Raw genomic sequence first — 16,778 nt, 5'->3', positions numbered from 1 at the left:
GACTTCATCACACAACCAGTGTGTAACTTTGCATACAGACATGTCTGCTCTGCATCACAGGTCCTCAGCCATTGACATGTCAAGATGAGTTGGGCCAAAGAGGGCTAAGAGAGGGTCACAGCCTGTATGTTTCTTACTTGGTGTGGCCATCCTAACTGCTGAGAGATTACTCTGTCATAAAAATGGGGGGCTAGTCTCTTCAGACCCCTGTTAATGCAGGAGTAGATTGTTGGACAATTGTTGTTGGTGTGATGGTTGGAGTGTTGGATCAGGATACTGGGAGACCAGGGTTCGAATCCCACTCAGCCATGGAAACCCACTTGGGCAAGTCATACTCTCTCAGCCTCAGGGGAAAGCAAGATCAAACCTCCTCTAAACCAATCTTACCAAGAAAACCCTGTGATAGAGTTGCCTTAGGGTCACCATAAGTCATAAAAAAAAACCTGAAGGCACATAACAACACCAGCAAAATTGTTGGATAGACACAAGTTAAAGCAAATACAGCTATTGTACAATGAAAAAAAATGTTTCCTCGTATTTGTTTTAATTTTTGTCCTTCCTTGCTCCTGTTCCTGCAGCTATTCTATGTGCTGCCCATCTTTCTAGCAAAGAAATTGACTCTGGAACCTCAGATGGCATTTGTACTGCAGAAATAATACAGTTGGACACTGCTTTAACTGCCATTGCTTGATGCTGTGGAGCCCTGGGATTTGAAGTTTTTGTGGCTCCTGAGGTCTCTAACAGAGAGGGTCAAAATGCAGTGGGCCCTTGGTATCCACTGGGGTCTGGTTCAACGACCCCCCATGGATAACAAAATCCATGGACACTAAGTCCCATGAAATAAAATGGCATCGTGAAATGGTGTCCCTTATACTAAATGGCAAAATGAAGGGTGGCTTTTGGGAATTTATAGATTTTAAAAATATTTTCAGACTGTGGATGCTTGAATCTGTAAATAAAAAATATAAAGAGAATAAAGAGGACTGACTGTGGCTCATAAAACCTCATATTCCAGAACGCCATAGCATTGAGCCATAGCAGTTGGAGTGGTCTCAAACTGCATTATTTCTGCTGTGCAGATACAGCCTCAGAGGTCTTTTACATCAGTCTTTTTCCTTCCTTCCTTCCTTCCTTCCTTCCTTCCTTCCTTCCTTCTTCCATGTGCTTTAACCTGGGACTTTCTACTTGTGAAGTATGAATTCGGCAAACTGATCTGAAGATCTTCTCCTCCCCTAGATTTGGTGAGAGAAAGGAGGTTGGAGACATTTGTAACCTGGAGATGCTCAAAGCAGGTGAAACAGAACAGCAGTCTCACATGGGTTGACTTTCTTTCCGTTCTCTCAAGGGAACCAGCCATTCCTCTCCCCCCCATTGCAGCCCTTTTATTTCTTAGATTCAGGTTGTTACTTTATCCTGTCAGTACTTGCTTTCCTGGCAAAAGTTGTGCTCTGCATTTGCTGGGAAGGAGGGAAGGAGGGAATGGTCCTGGTGGAAACCTTCTGCAAGACTTCTCCAAGAGTATAGGAAAGGCAAAGGTGCCACAAAGGTCTGCCCTCCCTCCCTCTCTCCCTTCCTTCCTTCCTTCCTTCCTTCTTTCCTGTTCAAGACACAGCCGTCTCTTCCTCCCTTATTCAAACATTTACAGTCGGCCCTTCTTATACACGGATTTTTTATACACGGTTTGAAAATGTTCCAAAAAAGTATAAATTTACCTTGATGTTCCATTTTTTATAAGGGACACCATTTTGTTATGTCATTATACTTAATGGGACTTGAGCATACACGGATTTTGTTATACACGGGGGATCTTGGAACCAAACCCCAGCGTAAAACAAGGGTCCACTGTATTTCAAATCCATCTCCCAGCTGCTCAGCTCCTCTTCCTGCTTCCTCTGTCAGGCTTTGCGGCTTGGTACAAAAATACAAATAAATGGAACTGTAGAAAAATCCCATGGGGATTTTTCACAAGGTAGAGAAACAACCAGCCAAACGCCATTGTTTAGAAAAAGGGAAAAGTTCCCTTTGCTAAGCCAGTGCTTTGAGGGCTCTCTGGTACCCACCCACCTCCATCACATCAACACCCCAGGCCTTCCTAGAATTCAGTCTGGTCTTTGGCCCGTTTCCTAGAAGCAGCAAAAATCCCTCTGCTCCCGGGGTGAAAGAAGTTCATCTCACCCAAAAGAGTGATGGCAGATGACTGTGTAAAGTTGATGGAGAAAACAGAGATCCCGGTGTTTCAACCTGACCGCCCAGCAGCCCATTTTCATGCACATCACTGTCTTTACAGGGTTACACATTGGCCCCTGTCTCACTTGCCAGGAACTTTGCCAGGAGTCCTCCTGGATGATCATCTGCCCCAACACCCCTTCACCATCTTTTACCAAGATGTAGAGAGGTCTTGTAGCACCTTTGAGACTAACTGAAAGAAATAAATAGGCAGCATGACCTTTTGTAGACCTCAGTCTACTTCCTCAGATGCATTTCTTTCTTTCAGTTAGTCTTAAAGGTGCTATAAGGTCTCTCTACATACTGATTTCACAGACTAACATGGCTATATCTTTGAATTTTACCAAGATAATGAAAGGTGTGGAAACCCCCAAGACTTATGAGGAGCATCTTGGGGAACTGGGTATATTTAGCCTTCTTTGGCCTCATTCACATGATGATTTAACCCGGTTTGCAAACTGGGTTAAATGTGCCCCATTCACAGTCAAGTCGATTACTCCCATGAGTTTGTTCGAGGTGAACCTGCTCAAGCCTGCCTGAATGAGTTCTTTTGAATATGGGTCTTTTTTTGCATCTTTTGAAAAGACGCAAGTTTTTCCAAATGTGAACATGCTGCCAATCACATTCGGGACACCCAGGTGGGAGGGGCAATGGGCAGAGGGTGGGCAGAGGGGTGGGACATAGCCATCCCAAAAGTCTTGCCAAACCGCCATTCTTTTCACCCTCTCAGTGCTCACGATTCCATGGGGCTCTTTGTGATTTCAAATTTCCTGGGCTGTCAAAGTGGTCCCTTTAAATCACCATGCATCTGTTTCTGCTGGTGAACTGGTTCTCTTTTCCTTGTGGGCCAGAGGTTGGAGAAGTCAGAAGGTTCCATAGAGAGGCATGCTATACCGTGTTGTTGTTGTTGTTTGTTGTTGTTGTTGTTCGTTGTTATTGTTTTAAAACTTTGAAAGCTTCTGTGCACTATTGCATTTGTGTGGGTTCATAAGAGGGGAGTTATGGGTACCGTGGGAGCAATCTTCCCTGGCATGCATGGATTCATGGGTGCCATGGAGGATTTTTCCCTGCATGCGATGGTGTAATCCCCCATCGTACCCATGAATCCATGCATGCCAGGGAAGAATCCTCCATGGCATCCATAAATCCATGAATCCATGCATGCCAGGGTGTAATCCCCCATGGCACCCATGGACCCATTGCTCTCATGGCACTCATGACTCCCCCCCCCCCCTGACTCTACCCTCTGTCCATTGCCCCTCCCTCCTGGGTGCCAGCTTTGATGGCCATTTTCAGTGTGAACTTTAATGCAATCATGGACAGCTTCGATCGTGGCAAGCAATAGTCTGAACATCTATTCGGTGCCAAATCGCTTCATCGAATCAAAATGATCCAGTGCAAAAATCAGTTTATCTCCTCGTGTGAATGAGGACTTTGTCTCCTTTGCTTAGTCTCCTTGTTTGGAGGTTCCTTTAAGTAGAGGCTGGAAGGTCATCTGTCACAGAAACTGCTTTGAATATGCAGTCCTGCATGGCATGGCAGGGGTTGGATGGCCCTTGGGGGTCTCTTCCAAGTCTAGTACTCTGTAATTCTGTTTTCTGCAGGTGGTTCACCATAGTCCGGCCACCAGCATTTTCTAGAAAGTCCTATATAGCTTATTTGGGATGCCTTCAAAGATTGGTATAACACACCAGTCTCATCTCTGTGAAAAATGTCAGTCATTGATCTGTGATAGAATGCTTTGTTTGTGTATTCCTGCATGGCGAAAGGAGATTGAACTGAATGACCCTTGGAGTATCTTCCAAGTCTAGGATCCTTTGAAGGGTGCACTAGGAGCAGCAAGGACAGCCTTGAGGGCCATTTGCAGGGTTCACCCACAAGTGCCACATACAAATGCACCTTTGCCAAAAATCAGAGGCAAGTTTGCAAACCGTGCAATGCACTAACATACAACTAATCCACCTTTTGGAATTTTGGAGGCCTAGCATAAAAAGACTGCAAGCAATTTTTCAGACCTGTTCTCCAGACCAACGTTATACCCTCAGATTTCCTGATTTGGGAGAGATAGTCTCAGTTAATCCTCTGTCTTCTCACATTTTCAGCTACTTTCCAAATGTCCCATTTTCTCCCTCGAGCCCCTGTGACAACAGCGGTGTAACATCACTCATCCTTGCCCTTTGTGGCATTGCAAGGGCCTCAAATGTAGGCCCTGAATTATTTGAAATATTTGGGCTGGAGATGCTCCTGACCTGACAATGCTAGACTGAGTTAATATGCCCGTGTGTGTGTGTGTGTGTGTGTGTGTCTGAACATGTTGGCTTTACTTTACTCTCTTCTCTAAGCTCCTCTGTTATCCTTTCAATGTCAACATGTTATGAATTCCTTGTATTTCCCCTTAAATGTTCACTTCTGCCTCTTAGTTTTCTTTTAGTGCAGTTAGGCTTTCTTCCTATTTTAAGCATGTTCTAATCTCCATGGAATCATAGAGTTGGAAGAGACCTCAAGGGCCATCCAATCCAACCCTCTTCTGACCTCCAGCACCCCTTATAGATTTTGATCCAGCCTCTGTTTAAAGACGTACATGGGAGGAGACTCCACTACACTCCAAGAGAGAGTGCTCCACTGTCGAACAGCCCTTACTGTCAGGACATTCCTACTAATGTTGAGGAGGAATAGCATTTCCTGTAGCTTGCATCCATTGCTCTGTGTTCTAGTCTCTGGAGCAGCAGAAAACAAACTTGCTCCATTCTCAATGTGACATCCCTTCAAATATTTCAACAGGGCTATCATGTTCCTCCGCTCCCCTTAACCTTCTCTTCTCCAGGCTAAACATCACTAGCTCCCTAAGTCTTTCCTCATAGGGCAGTGATGGCGAACCTATGGCATGCGTGCCAGAGGAGGCACTCAGAGCTCTCTCTGTGGGCACATGTGCCGTTGCCCCAGCACAGAGTTTGTTACTAGAAAGCCAGAGGGACATGGCACTTTGCAATAAACAAGTGGGTTTGGGGTTGCAGTTTGGGCACTTGGCCTCTGAAAGGTTCACCATCACTGTCATAGGGCTTTGTGGTTTTAAGACCATTCATCATTTTGGTCACCTTTCTCTGGACATGCTCCAGTCTGTTAATGTTCTTCTTGAATTGTGGTTCCCAGAACTGGACACAACATTTCAAGTGAGGTCTGACCAAAGCAGAATAGCATGGCATTGTTGGCTCATGTTCAGCTTGTGGCCCACTAAGACCCTCAGATCCCTTCACAGTCACAGCCCATCACTGTCTGCAAAGAGGTACTTGGTTAGGAAATTTTGTCTGGCTGGGAAATCTCACACCAAAGGAAAAACTCCAAAGCCTCTCATACAGGAGTTGACAACTGTGATAAGTTTGGGAAGCCAATTTTCTACCCTGGGACACTTTGGGAGACTCACAGACAGCTGAAAAAGTCCTAAACTGGTGGTAGAACCCAGAGAGGGTGGGAAGTCTTTTGCTGGTTTTGAAAAATTGGTATTTTAAAGAAATGTAGACCTCTCCAACCTATTTAAAATCTGGATTGTTGATTCTAAAGGCTTCTTCTGTCTTGTTTTGGCCAGAAAAACTGTGGCCTGAAAGGGACAGGGATAGGGGCCACACACAAAAATGATGACCAAAAAAAAAGCAGGACCTTACCGTGCCCCCCCCCTTTGCTTTAATGTGATCATTGCTCTTAAAAGTAAAGCTACTTTGAGCATCCTCTCCCCCCTTTTCTTTTGCATGGAGAAAATTGCTCTGTGTGTGTGTGCTCAGATGACTGAGAAGCAAATTTTATGTCCTTAGTCTTGACACTTGAAAAGGAGCGTCTTCTTTTTCTCCAAGCTGTCTTCCCCTTCTTTCCTGGCAATCATATGCAAGAAGGGAAAATGAGCAATGCATTCCCCGCAGCAAAGGGACTGGGAGGTTCGTTTGCAAATCAGCCTGAGTTATTTGATATTTCTATTACCGTTGGTTATCTCAGGAGCTGGTCATTAAACATCGTCCTTTTCCTCCTCCTCCGCTCTGTTTGGAAAGAAAGGACTCCCCACCCTTCCCAGCCACCTGTCTGAAAAATCCCTTCCTTTGCAGGTTGTGCAAGAGAGAAAGAGATTTGGTAGGCTGCAGTTCCTGGAGCATGAAAACAACTATTTTCCCATGCAGTGTGTGTACAGTATGTGTGCATCGCCTGTGTCGCTTTAAGTCACCTCCAGGATTTTCATAGGGTTTTCTTAGGCAAAGAATACTCAGAGGAGGTTTCGTAATTGCCTTTCTCTGAAATGTAGCCTCCAGCACCTGGGATTTGTTGCTGGTCTCCCATCTGAGTATTAACAAACAAAACAAAACAGCTTCATTTATATACCACTTCATACTGAACTAACAGTGTCCAAGCGGTTTACAACTGTAAGCTAATTGCCCCCAACAATCTGGGGACTCATTTTAGCGACCTCCTTGGAAGGAGGCAAGCTGGAGTCAAGCTTGAGCCCTTTTGCTGGTCTTGAACTCGCAACCTTATGGTTTTGAATGAGTGAGTGGCTGCAGTACAGGCATTTAAGCACTGCACCACCAGGTTATATACGTCGTTTCCAAGACCAGACAAGATCCGGGGGCTTTAGGGCATTTGGGTCTTCACATACTATACCTAACTTATATAGTTATATAAAGCTGGGGAATCCCAGCATTATATAACTGGAAGAGACTGAAAGGGTGAGACAATACACACCTAAAGTACCCCCGAGAACTGTGACATGGATTTGTAACTGGTTGACTGGCTGAACCCAAAGGTTGCTCAAGGAGGGCTCCTCTTCTTCATCCTGGAGGGAAGTGCCCAGTGGGGTGTCCAATGGGGCTCTGTCCTGGGCCCAGGGCTATTCATCATCTTTATCCATGACTTCAATGAAATAATTGGGGACATGCTTATCAAATTTGCAGATGACACAAAACTCGGAGGGTAGCTAATACCCCAGAGGAGAGGATGTGAGGGAATTCAAGGTTCAAGGAAACAATAAATATCAACAATATCAGAGCCAAGCCTGTTGGGGTCTTGGTTTTAAATCAGCAGAGCAGCAGAAATGGTCTTTGTCTAACAGTGCTTCTCTAAGAACAGAGAAGACAACACAAATTGCTTGAAGTTTAAAAACAAAACTTTACTAATGGCTTAAATCTACATGTGCATAGAAGCTACATCCTAAGCTATCACCTAATGAAAAGATCAGGTAAAAGAAGAAATCTTTATCTCACCATCTTTCGGAAATAAGAGAGATAGATGGGAGAAAGCAAGAGAATCTGTTGTGAGGGAAAAACCTCCTAAGGAAGTTAGCTGAAGCACATTATTTGTTTACCAATTTACAAAGCTATCTATTGCCCCTGGGATCCAGCAAGATCAAATGGCATGCTTCAAGGAGAGAGGACAGGGAAATATACATGCAGAGAAAATCCAGTCTATTTTAGGAGGGGGAGAGAGAAAGCAGTGATTTTCCAACAAGGATCAAAATTCAAAATGACCTCAATAGACAAGGAAGTTTGGCCAAAGCTAACAAAATGACATTCAACACAGAGAAATACTGCACTTGGGGCAGAAAAATGAAATGTATAGATATAGGATGGGGGACACCTGGCTTAGTGAGACTTATATGTGTGAAAGGGATCTAGGAGTCCAAGTAGACCACAAGCTGAACTTGAGTCAACATCTCCATCCCTGACATTTCAAAGCCAAAAGCCTAGACCAAAGGATGGCAACCTTGAGGCCAAATGAAGCCACACAGGTGATGGAGGAAGGACAACAAGGGAGATAAGAAGTATGGAGAACAAAACCTATGAGGAGAGGTTGGAGGAGCTGGGCATGTTCAGCCTGGTGAAGAGAAGGCTGTGCGTGGCATGATCGCCCCCTTTAAATACCTAAAGGGCTGCCATAAAGGTGAGGACTAGGTCTAATGGTTTTATGTTCCCGGAAGGCAGATTTTGGCTGAACATTAGAAGGAACGTCTTGGCTGTGGAAGCTGTTGGACAATGGAACCAGTTGCCTAGAGAAATGATGGGATTTCCTTCTCTGGGCGTCTCCCAAAAGAAGCTGGACCGCTCCCTGCTGGAGATACTTCAGCTGGAAATCCTGCAGAGAGCAGGGGCTTGGATTTGATGGCCTCTGCGGACCCCTTCCAACACTGTGATTCTAGAAATGTATACCTGGTGATGCCATCAAGCGTGATACACTCAGCATCAACCACATTTGCTCCAAGTATATAACTCAAACAAAAAGCCCACTAGGTCTGAGAAACCAGGAAAATGTGTATGAAGATGCTTTTCAAGGAAATGTCCTCACCCTGAGAGCCTTCCTTTCTTCCTGAGAAATGGAGAAGACAGGACAGGCCCTGAGATCCTGGGAATTTGAATCCCACTTATCCTTTCTGTTTTCTGGAAATGCTATTGTTTGGGGAATTAAGTCCAGCATTTAGGATCTCACTTTGCAAGGACTGAGATAGTCAAAAGTGGTCATCTTGCCTCCCTGATCTATGGGGAAAGGTGGGTAAGAAATCATCATCATCATCATCATCATCATCATCATCATCATCATCATCATCATCATCCCCTGTCCAGCATCAGCTCCTCCTGAACTTGGAATAGGATTAGGTGGCTGAGAGAGAAAATGAAGCAACCATGCACACGTTTTAAAAATAATACTTTTTATTAAGCATACTTCTGTATAAAACAGTGGCTAAAGAGAAGGCAGGCAATGCAAGAAACACAGATTACATATTACATGTCTGCATGTACAGTATATAGCATTGCAAACATCTCCATAGATTCCCATTTCCCCATTTCTCAAAGCCTACTAACGTTTTTCCTCACAGCGAAAGAGTCCAAACCACCAAACAGGGAAGGAGGACCTATCCTTTTTCCTAAATAAAGCTACTCTGCCAGGGATCACAGCACAGCAAGAATTAAATGGGATTTTGACCTAAGTATCTCCATTCAAGTAAAAAGTGAACCCCTCTCCTCTCTTTCTCTCCCTGTCTCTCTTACATGATGGACTAGGATTTCAGTCATTTGCAAATCCTTCTACGGGCTTTTTAATGCCCTTTACAAAAAGCAGAGACTCCTGTTGTTTACTCACATCCTTGCTGGGAAAGGGGAAAGCTGCCATCTTGAAGGAGGTTAACTAAATGTGGGGGAAAGAAAGAAAAGGCAGGAGTCTTGCATTTGGCCTCCTAAGGAACTCTCTCCTCTTTGCCTTTGAAGCCTCGACTCAAAGAAATGAAATTTTAATTTGGTTATGTGGTATCCCCTTCTCCCGATCTGTTTCACATTGTCAGGGATTGAATGCCTGGCATTAAACATAGACTTTGTGGCTGAGGTTTTAGGTGCAGGGTGAGTCTCCCTTATCCGAAATGCCTGGGACCAGAAGTGGGTTTTTTTTTACAGATTTTGGAATATTTGCATATACATATACATAATGAATATATATAGACATGTTTATTTGCATATACATGCATAATGTATATATATTTGCATACACATATCTTGGGAATGGGGCCCAAGTCTAAACACAAAATTCATTTACATTTCATATACACCTTTACAAATAGCCTAAAGGTAATTTTATACCAAATAATTTTAATACTTTTGTGCATGAAGCAAAGTTTGCGCACCCTGAAATGTCAGAAAGCATAGGCATCACTGTCTCAGCCACCCATGAAAAAAGTTTTGGATTTTGGAGCATTTCAGAATTCTGGCTAAGAGAGATTCAACTTGTAGCTCCCTTTTGTTCATATATGAATAATGACTCCACTGTCTGAATCACAATTGTGTTTTGGGACTACAATGCCCAGAATCCCTCAGCCAACGTGGGCAATAGTTAGGTGGGAACTGCATGGCCTCCAGACACTGTTGGACTGAAATGCCCAGCATCCCCCTACCCAAGTCTAGTCTCAACCAATGCCATCATCCATACTATCAAATGATAAGACTTTGGTCCCACTGCCATGGCTGCATCCTACGGTCTTCTGGGGCTTGTCGTCTGGTGGAGCACAAAGATACAAAAATACAAAGCTACTTCCCACCTGATCATTCTTTCTGGCTTTCATTTCTTTCTCATCGTTTTTTGGCCCATACCTATAAAGCTAACTTTATTTTATCTCCGTCTGAACCTCTACTGGGATTTGTAGTTTTGCGAGATATTTAGCCTTCCCTGCCAGAGAGCTCTGGTGCCACAGCAAACTGCAAATCCCAGGATGGAGCCATGGCAGTTAAAGTGGTGTCAAACCGGATGAGTTTGCCATTGCGGATGCAGCCTTATAGGTTTGGGATGTCATTCTGGGGCTGAGCACAAAGCACCCAAGGCTGAGGGATTTTCCATTACGGCAAGAAGGGAGAAATGGGTGCTTTGAAGGGTAGGCTGGGGGAGGCTTTATGGGAGGGCAGCGGATGCAAGACAAATATGAGGGATGAATTCCAGAGGCCCCCATCCGTCACCCTTAGGCAGGTGCATCACTGCAGGGATGGCGGTACTGTATATACAAAGCCAAAGTGCATTCGCTGCCAAAGGACATTCTTTGCATTTCTCTTTCTTGCAGGTTCAACCATTGGCAGGGATGGTTTGCTCTCCTGGAAAGGAAGAGAAGAGAGGAGAAATGAAGAGGGATCCTTCTGACAGATCAGGCTGAGTGTGTTTAAAAACAGCTGGATCTATATCCAAATGCATTATAGGTGGTACCTCACCTCTGAAAAGTCCAAAATGTCTAAGACATTAGAGAGTAAATGTTGGAAGTGGGAGGCAGAAACAGATACCTTTTATCATACTTGGTGGAGGTGTTTTAAAGCAATATATATATATTGGAAACCAATACATCAAAGGATTGAGAAAATATTAAAAATAAAGTTCTAATCAAATCCCTAACTGTAGCTACAGTGGTGCCTCGGGTTACCTCGGGTTACGAAATTAATTCGTTCCGCGGCCGCTTTCGTAACCCGAAAAGCCTTCGTAAGCCGAATTGCCATAGGCGCTAATGGGGAAAAGCCGCGATTCCGTGCGAAAAAGCCGAAAAAAGCACCAAAAGTTTTTTCGTAACCCGAAAAAACATTCGTAACCCGAAACAATAATTCCCTATGGGATTTTTTCGTATCCCGAAAATTTCGTAACCTGGGTATTTCGTATCCCGAGGTACCACTGTATTAGGAACAGACAAGTCTAAAACAAAATGAAAAAATAATATTCAAAAATTATTATTATTATTATTATTATTATTATTATTATTAAGTGAGGAGAGTTGGCAGTTAGGGGCTTTAAAGTCTAAGGTGGGAACTGCTTGTAATCTGTATATTTATATTCACTTTGGAATGTATATGTTAGATTCAGATGTAAGTTTATAGAAGGTACAGAATAGATATATTTGATATAGGGACCAAGACCTGCCAGGAGGAAGTCAGTGTATGGAAATGGATGAAAGTATGTTGGAAGATTAACTTCCTCTCTTTTAATTGTTTGTTTGTTTGTTTCCAATAAAAAGTAATTTTAAAAAACCAGCTGGGATTGTGCCCTATGAAGCTTTAACCTCACCAGCACTAGGCACAGGGAAAGTAATATCATTTGCCATGAATGAACCGTTTAAATCACAACAACAACATTGGGATTGTCTAAAGAGCATCTAAACATTTTCCTAATGCAAAAGCATGGAGGCTTCTTGAGAAATTCAATGTTCTCTTCCTTTGAGATCCAGGGTTTGCAGTCTCACAAGGAACAGAGACAATCTGGATTGCAAAGGAAGTATCTTTTTGTGTTGCTAATGGACCGAAGGAGGAATGGCCTCTGCCAGCACAGATATCCCTCTGTACCGTCTCAATTCAGAACAACAGCAACATTTTGTCAAAAACTTTTTCTCCTGTATGATTTTTAATATCGTTGCCTGACAAAGGCTTGCAACATATATTTTGTGCGTTTGGGTTGTTCCCATAAAGGTAGCACTGTTTGATAGATTTGGGGTGCTATTGTAAACAATTGTTGTTCTTCTTTTTTTGTTGTAAATTCTTTTAGTCCTAGAGTAGAATCATTGAACCTATTCGATTTAACCGACATGTGGACTTTCTTGTTGTTGTTGTTGTTGTGTGTCTTCAAGTCATATCCAACTTATGGCAACCCTAATGTGAACCTTTCATAGGGTTTTCTTGGCAAGACTTGTTCAGAGGAGTTTGCCAATGCCTCCCTCTGAGGCTGAGAGAGCGTGACTTTAACCATTTTAAAAATTTAAAAGACTATGACTACACAATCATGTCAAAGGGGGAACCTTTACCTTTACCTTTAAAAGACTCTATACAAACCTTAAAAACAGCAGCTCTGGAAGGCTGCAAAATCCCCACCCCAGGCATTGCCCATGCTAGCTCAGGGATGCTGGGAGCTGTAGTCCAAAAAGGTAACTTTCTAAAGCTCTAAATTAAAGAGGCAAAGTGCAGCCTTGGCTCCGCATGTACACATCAAAGCAGTTTCCATGGTTCCTCATGCCTTGCAGATGTGCATCATCTGGATCATCTTTCCATCATCCTGCTCCACCATGGTCAGTAACCATGCCAGCTGGGGATGATGAATGTTGCTCTGGAAGCATCGGAACTGCGTTTCCCTGTGCTCTGCCCCTTTTGATGCCAGGGCACTCCAGAAATCCTCACTGTACCCACCTCCTACATTTAGGATCGCCTTGATTTCCAAGCCTTCTTGGCATCCAGGGCATTTTTGATGTCCAGAGCCCACTGAGAGTCAGGAGGATAGCAAAGCCCGCGTCCAGCCTTGGTGACCAACCTGTACCAAGAAGGAGGGAGAATTACTGGAGACCTCACCAATATGGCCCATGGCAATACAATCTATAATAATCCCATTTATCAACCACAACAACTGATCATGCAACACTGAGACCTCTGGGATCTTGGTTTTGGTCTCATCACACCTTGAGCCAAAGGGTTTTAGGATTTCAAGAACCCTTTCCTTTTAGGAAAATGAAAAGTCTCCGGTCTTCATTGTGAAAATGCTGAGAAGTGAAAAAGTGTTCTTCCATGGAATCAGGGAGGGAAAAAATGCTTTTCCCCCTTTTTTACAGATCTTAGCCATTAATTCCATCTTAACCTAAGAGCACAAGGGCAGCCATCCAGGATCAGACCAGAGTATTAATGCAAAAGCTGAATCTTCTTGACCAAAGGCAAGAAGGCAATAGTGTGAAACTGGAAGCCAGAGAATAATTCAGAAAAAAACACATTATCTCCTAGCTTCCAATTTCATAATAGCCCTTTCCTTTCAGATATTTCCTTTCCCTTCAGATATTTCAAATTTTGCATCAGTTCTTAACCATAAATATGTAAAATCCAATCTGACAATCAGAGGCTGGAAAAGACCATTCTTTGGACCCCAATACACATAGTCCTTGAGCCAGTTTGGGATTCTGGGCATCAAAGTCCAAAAAGGGTATCCAGACTGGTAAGTGGAGTCTTTTCCAAAGCATGTTGCTGATGTTGTTGTACATGGTTTGCCACTAATATAATTATTCTGATTTATTTATTGCATTTATTCCCCCACCAGCACCTTATTTCTTCTAGGCAATTCAAGGCTGGGATGCTGACAACCCAGATAAGGAAGAATCATGTTCCATGTTTCAGGACATGTTTCAAGTAAAAGCCTGAACTTCATCAAATGTGTCCAAAGAGGGCAGGCAATGGGAGTGTGTGTGTGTGTGTAAGGTCAGGGTCCTTACATATTTGAATTACAACTTCTCAATAGTCCCCCAACCAGGTTAGGAGCCACTGAGAGTTTGCATCCAAAATGACATCCCTGCAGGTGAATAAAAGACAATGTGGAATCTGTCACCACTCCAAAAATTATGCCATCAGTGTGCAGTGTGCAGGGCTGCATCTGCACTGCAGAAATAATGCACTTTGGCACCACTTTTAACTGCCATGGCTTGATGCTATGCAATCCTGGAATTTGTAGTTTGGTGGGGCGCCAGAGCTCTCTCTGACACAGAAGGCTAAATATCACACAATACTACAAAGCCCAGTACTCCATAGCACTGAGCCATGACAGTTAAAGTAGTGTCAAACTGCATTATTTCTGCAATGCAGGTGCAGCCTAAGGAGTGTTCAGTGCATTCCCAAGAAGCTTCTTCACACACAGGCACACACTTTTAAATGTGGTACTTTTACATATTACTTACACAATCGCTGGAAGAGAGCATCCCATCTGAGGATCCTGTATAATGTAAGACTTAAACAGGCGCAACGTTTTGAGAGAGAGCGGGACATCCTTGGTCGCCTCGCAGCAATCCAGGTAATTGTTCTTGCTTCCTGAAACAGGGAGGAGAAAAGGAGTTTGCAAATCGAAGGTGTCTTTCTCTGCTCTTCGGAGCTCAACTTTGCTTATAGAGCTGGAAGGAATACCAAAGGTCATCTAGACAGCTCCCTGGGTTCAACGACTTTATTCTGGTTGGGACTAACTGTTGAGATTTAGGCTCCAGATACCATATCCATTTGACACTGCCCCAAAATTTCTACCTGGCAGCTGCTCACAGATAAAACATGACAAAACTATACAATGTTTTGTCATAAAGCCTTTGTTCTGTTTTAAATGGTCCCCAAAAGGATTTGGGGAATCACATCCCCCCTGACTCCAAAGACCATGGTAAAATTGCTCCCTTACCAAAGAGAGCATGGCTTACTTAGCCTTGGAAGAAATCAACTGAAAGAACAATGGACTGGGGCCAAAGTTTGGGTGATTGTCATAGAATCACAGATTTGGAAAGGATCCCAAATGGACATCTTGTCCAACCGCTCAATGCCCACCCCTGGGCAAGGCAAAAAAAAAAAAATGACAGGTAAAGCATCCCTGAAAGATGGGTATCTAAATTCTGTTTAAAAACCTGCAATGAATGAGAGTCCACCAGCCCCTGAAGGAGTCCATTCCAGGGCCAAAGAACTCTTACACTCAAGTTCTTCTAAAGTCTAGTCCAGGCAATTTTAATCTAGATTGGATCAGGTCCTATCTTCTGGAGCAGCAGAAAACATCTTCTATGTGACAACCACCCTTTCCATGACAAGCCTTTTAAAGATGGCGGTGTCATATCACCTCTTAATCTCTCCTCTGGGCTACAGGCTTGGTACTCAAGTAGACTGGAGAATCAGGCAGGTTGCTTTAGCTAAGTAAATGGCTCATGAGTTGCTTTTCTGAGAACCCAGAGGTCTCCACTCATCTGTGACTTGTGTGGGTTATCTCAGACTTGACCACCCTTGGCCTCAGTTTCATCATCTATCAAAGAAGGACTTTAAAGGGTGACATGATAGCCATATTGAAATATTTGAAGGGATGTCATAAAGAGGATGGAGCAAGCTTGTTTTCTGCTGCTCTAGAGATTATGAAACAGAGCAATGGGTGGAAACTTCAGGAAAAGAGATTCCACCTCAACATTAGGAGGAACTTTCTGACAGTAAGAGCTGCTTGACAGTGCAACACACTCCAGCAGAGAGCGGTGGGGTCTCCTTCTTTGGAGGTCTTCATCATGGAATTATAGAATCCTAGTCAGAAAAGACCCCAAAGGCTATCCAGTCCAACCCCTTTCTTCTGCCATGCAGGAAGACACCATCCAAGCCCTCCCTGGGACAGATGGCTGCCCTGCCTCTGCTTAAAGACCTCCAAAGAAGGAGACTCCACCACATTCCAAGGCAGCTCTCACTACCAGGAAGTTCTTCCTAATGTTGAAGTGGAATCTCTTTTCTTGTAGCTTGAATTCATTGCTCCAGGTCTTCTTCTCTGGAGCAGCAGATAACAAGCTCCAGCCTCTGTATGACATCTCTTCAAATATGTAAACAGGGCTATCATATCACCTCTTAACCTTCTCTACCCCAGGCTAAACATCCCCAGCTCCCTACATCACTCCTCACAGGGCTTGGTGGTTTCCAGACCTTCCACCACTTTGGTATGTAGAGAAAAATCTTGTAGTACCTTTGTGACTAACTGAAAGAAAGAAGTTGGTAGCATGAGCTTTCGTAGACTTAAGTTTACTTCCTCAGATGCATTTCATAGATGTAAGTCTACTGAGAAAGCAGACATAAACCACTGAGAGCTCATGTTGACAATTTCTTTCTTTCAGTTAGTCTGAAAGGTGCTACAATATCTCTCTACATTCTGGTTCTACAGAGCTATATATTTGAATTCTACCATTTTGGTTGCCCTCTTCTGACACTCCCACCTTGTCTACATCCTTTTTGAAGTGTGGTGCCCAGAACCAGACACAGCCTTTAAACAGAGGCTCGGTGGCCATCTGTCCCAGAGAGATGGTGTCTTTCTGCATGGCAGAAGAGGGTTGAACTGGATGGTCTTTTGGGGTCTCTTCCAGTTCTTGGATTCTATGAGAGCTGCACAGCTAAGCAAGATAATTCTGCCCACTTTGCTTAAGGCAGGGCAGCAGGGGTAGACAGTGCTCTTTTAGGTCTTTCTCCACTTAGCAGGGGCATCTTGCAGGAAAGGAAGCATTACACACACACAAACACACACACACGGAAAGGAATGGCAACTACAGACACCTCATA

Source organism: Sceloporus undulatus, chromosome 2, assembly GCF_019175285.1.
Source record: "Sceloporus undulatus isolate JIND9_A2432 ecotype Alabama chromosome 2, SceUnd_v1.1, whole genome shotgun sequence".
Lineage (NCBI taxonomy): Eukaryota > Metazoa > Chordata > Lepidosauria > Squamata > Phrynosomatidae > Sceloporus > Sceloporus undulatus.
The sequence above is the reverse complement of the archived record's forward strand: the minus strand, read 5'-3'. Positions refer to the sequence as shown.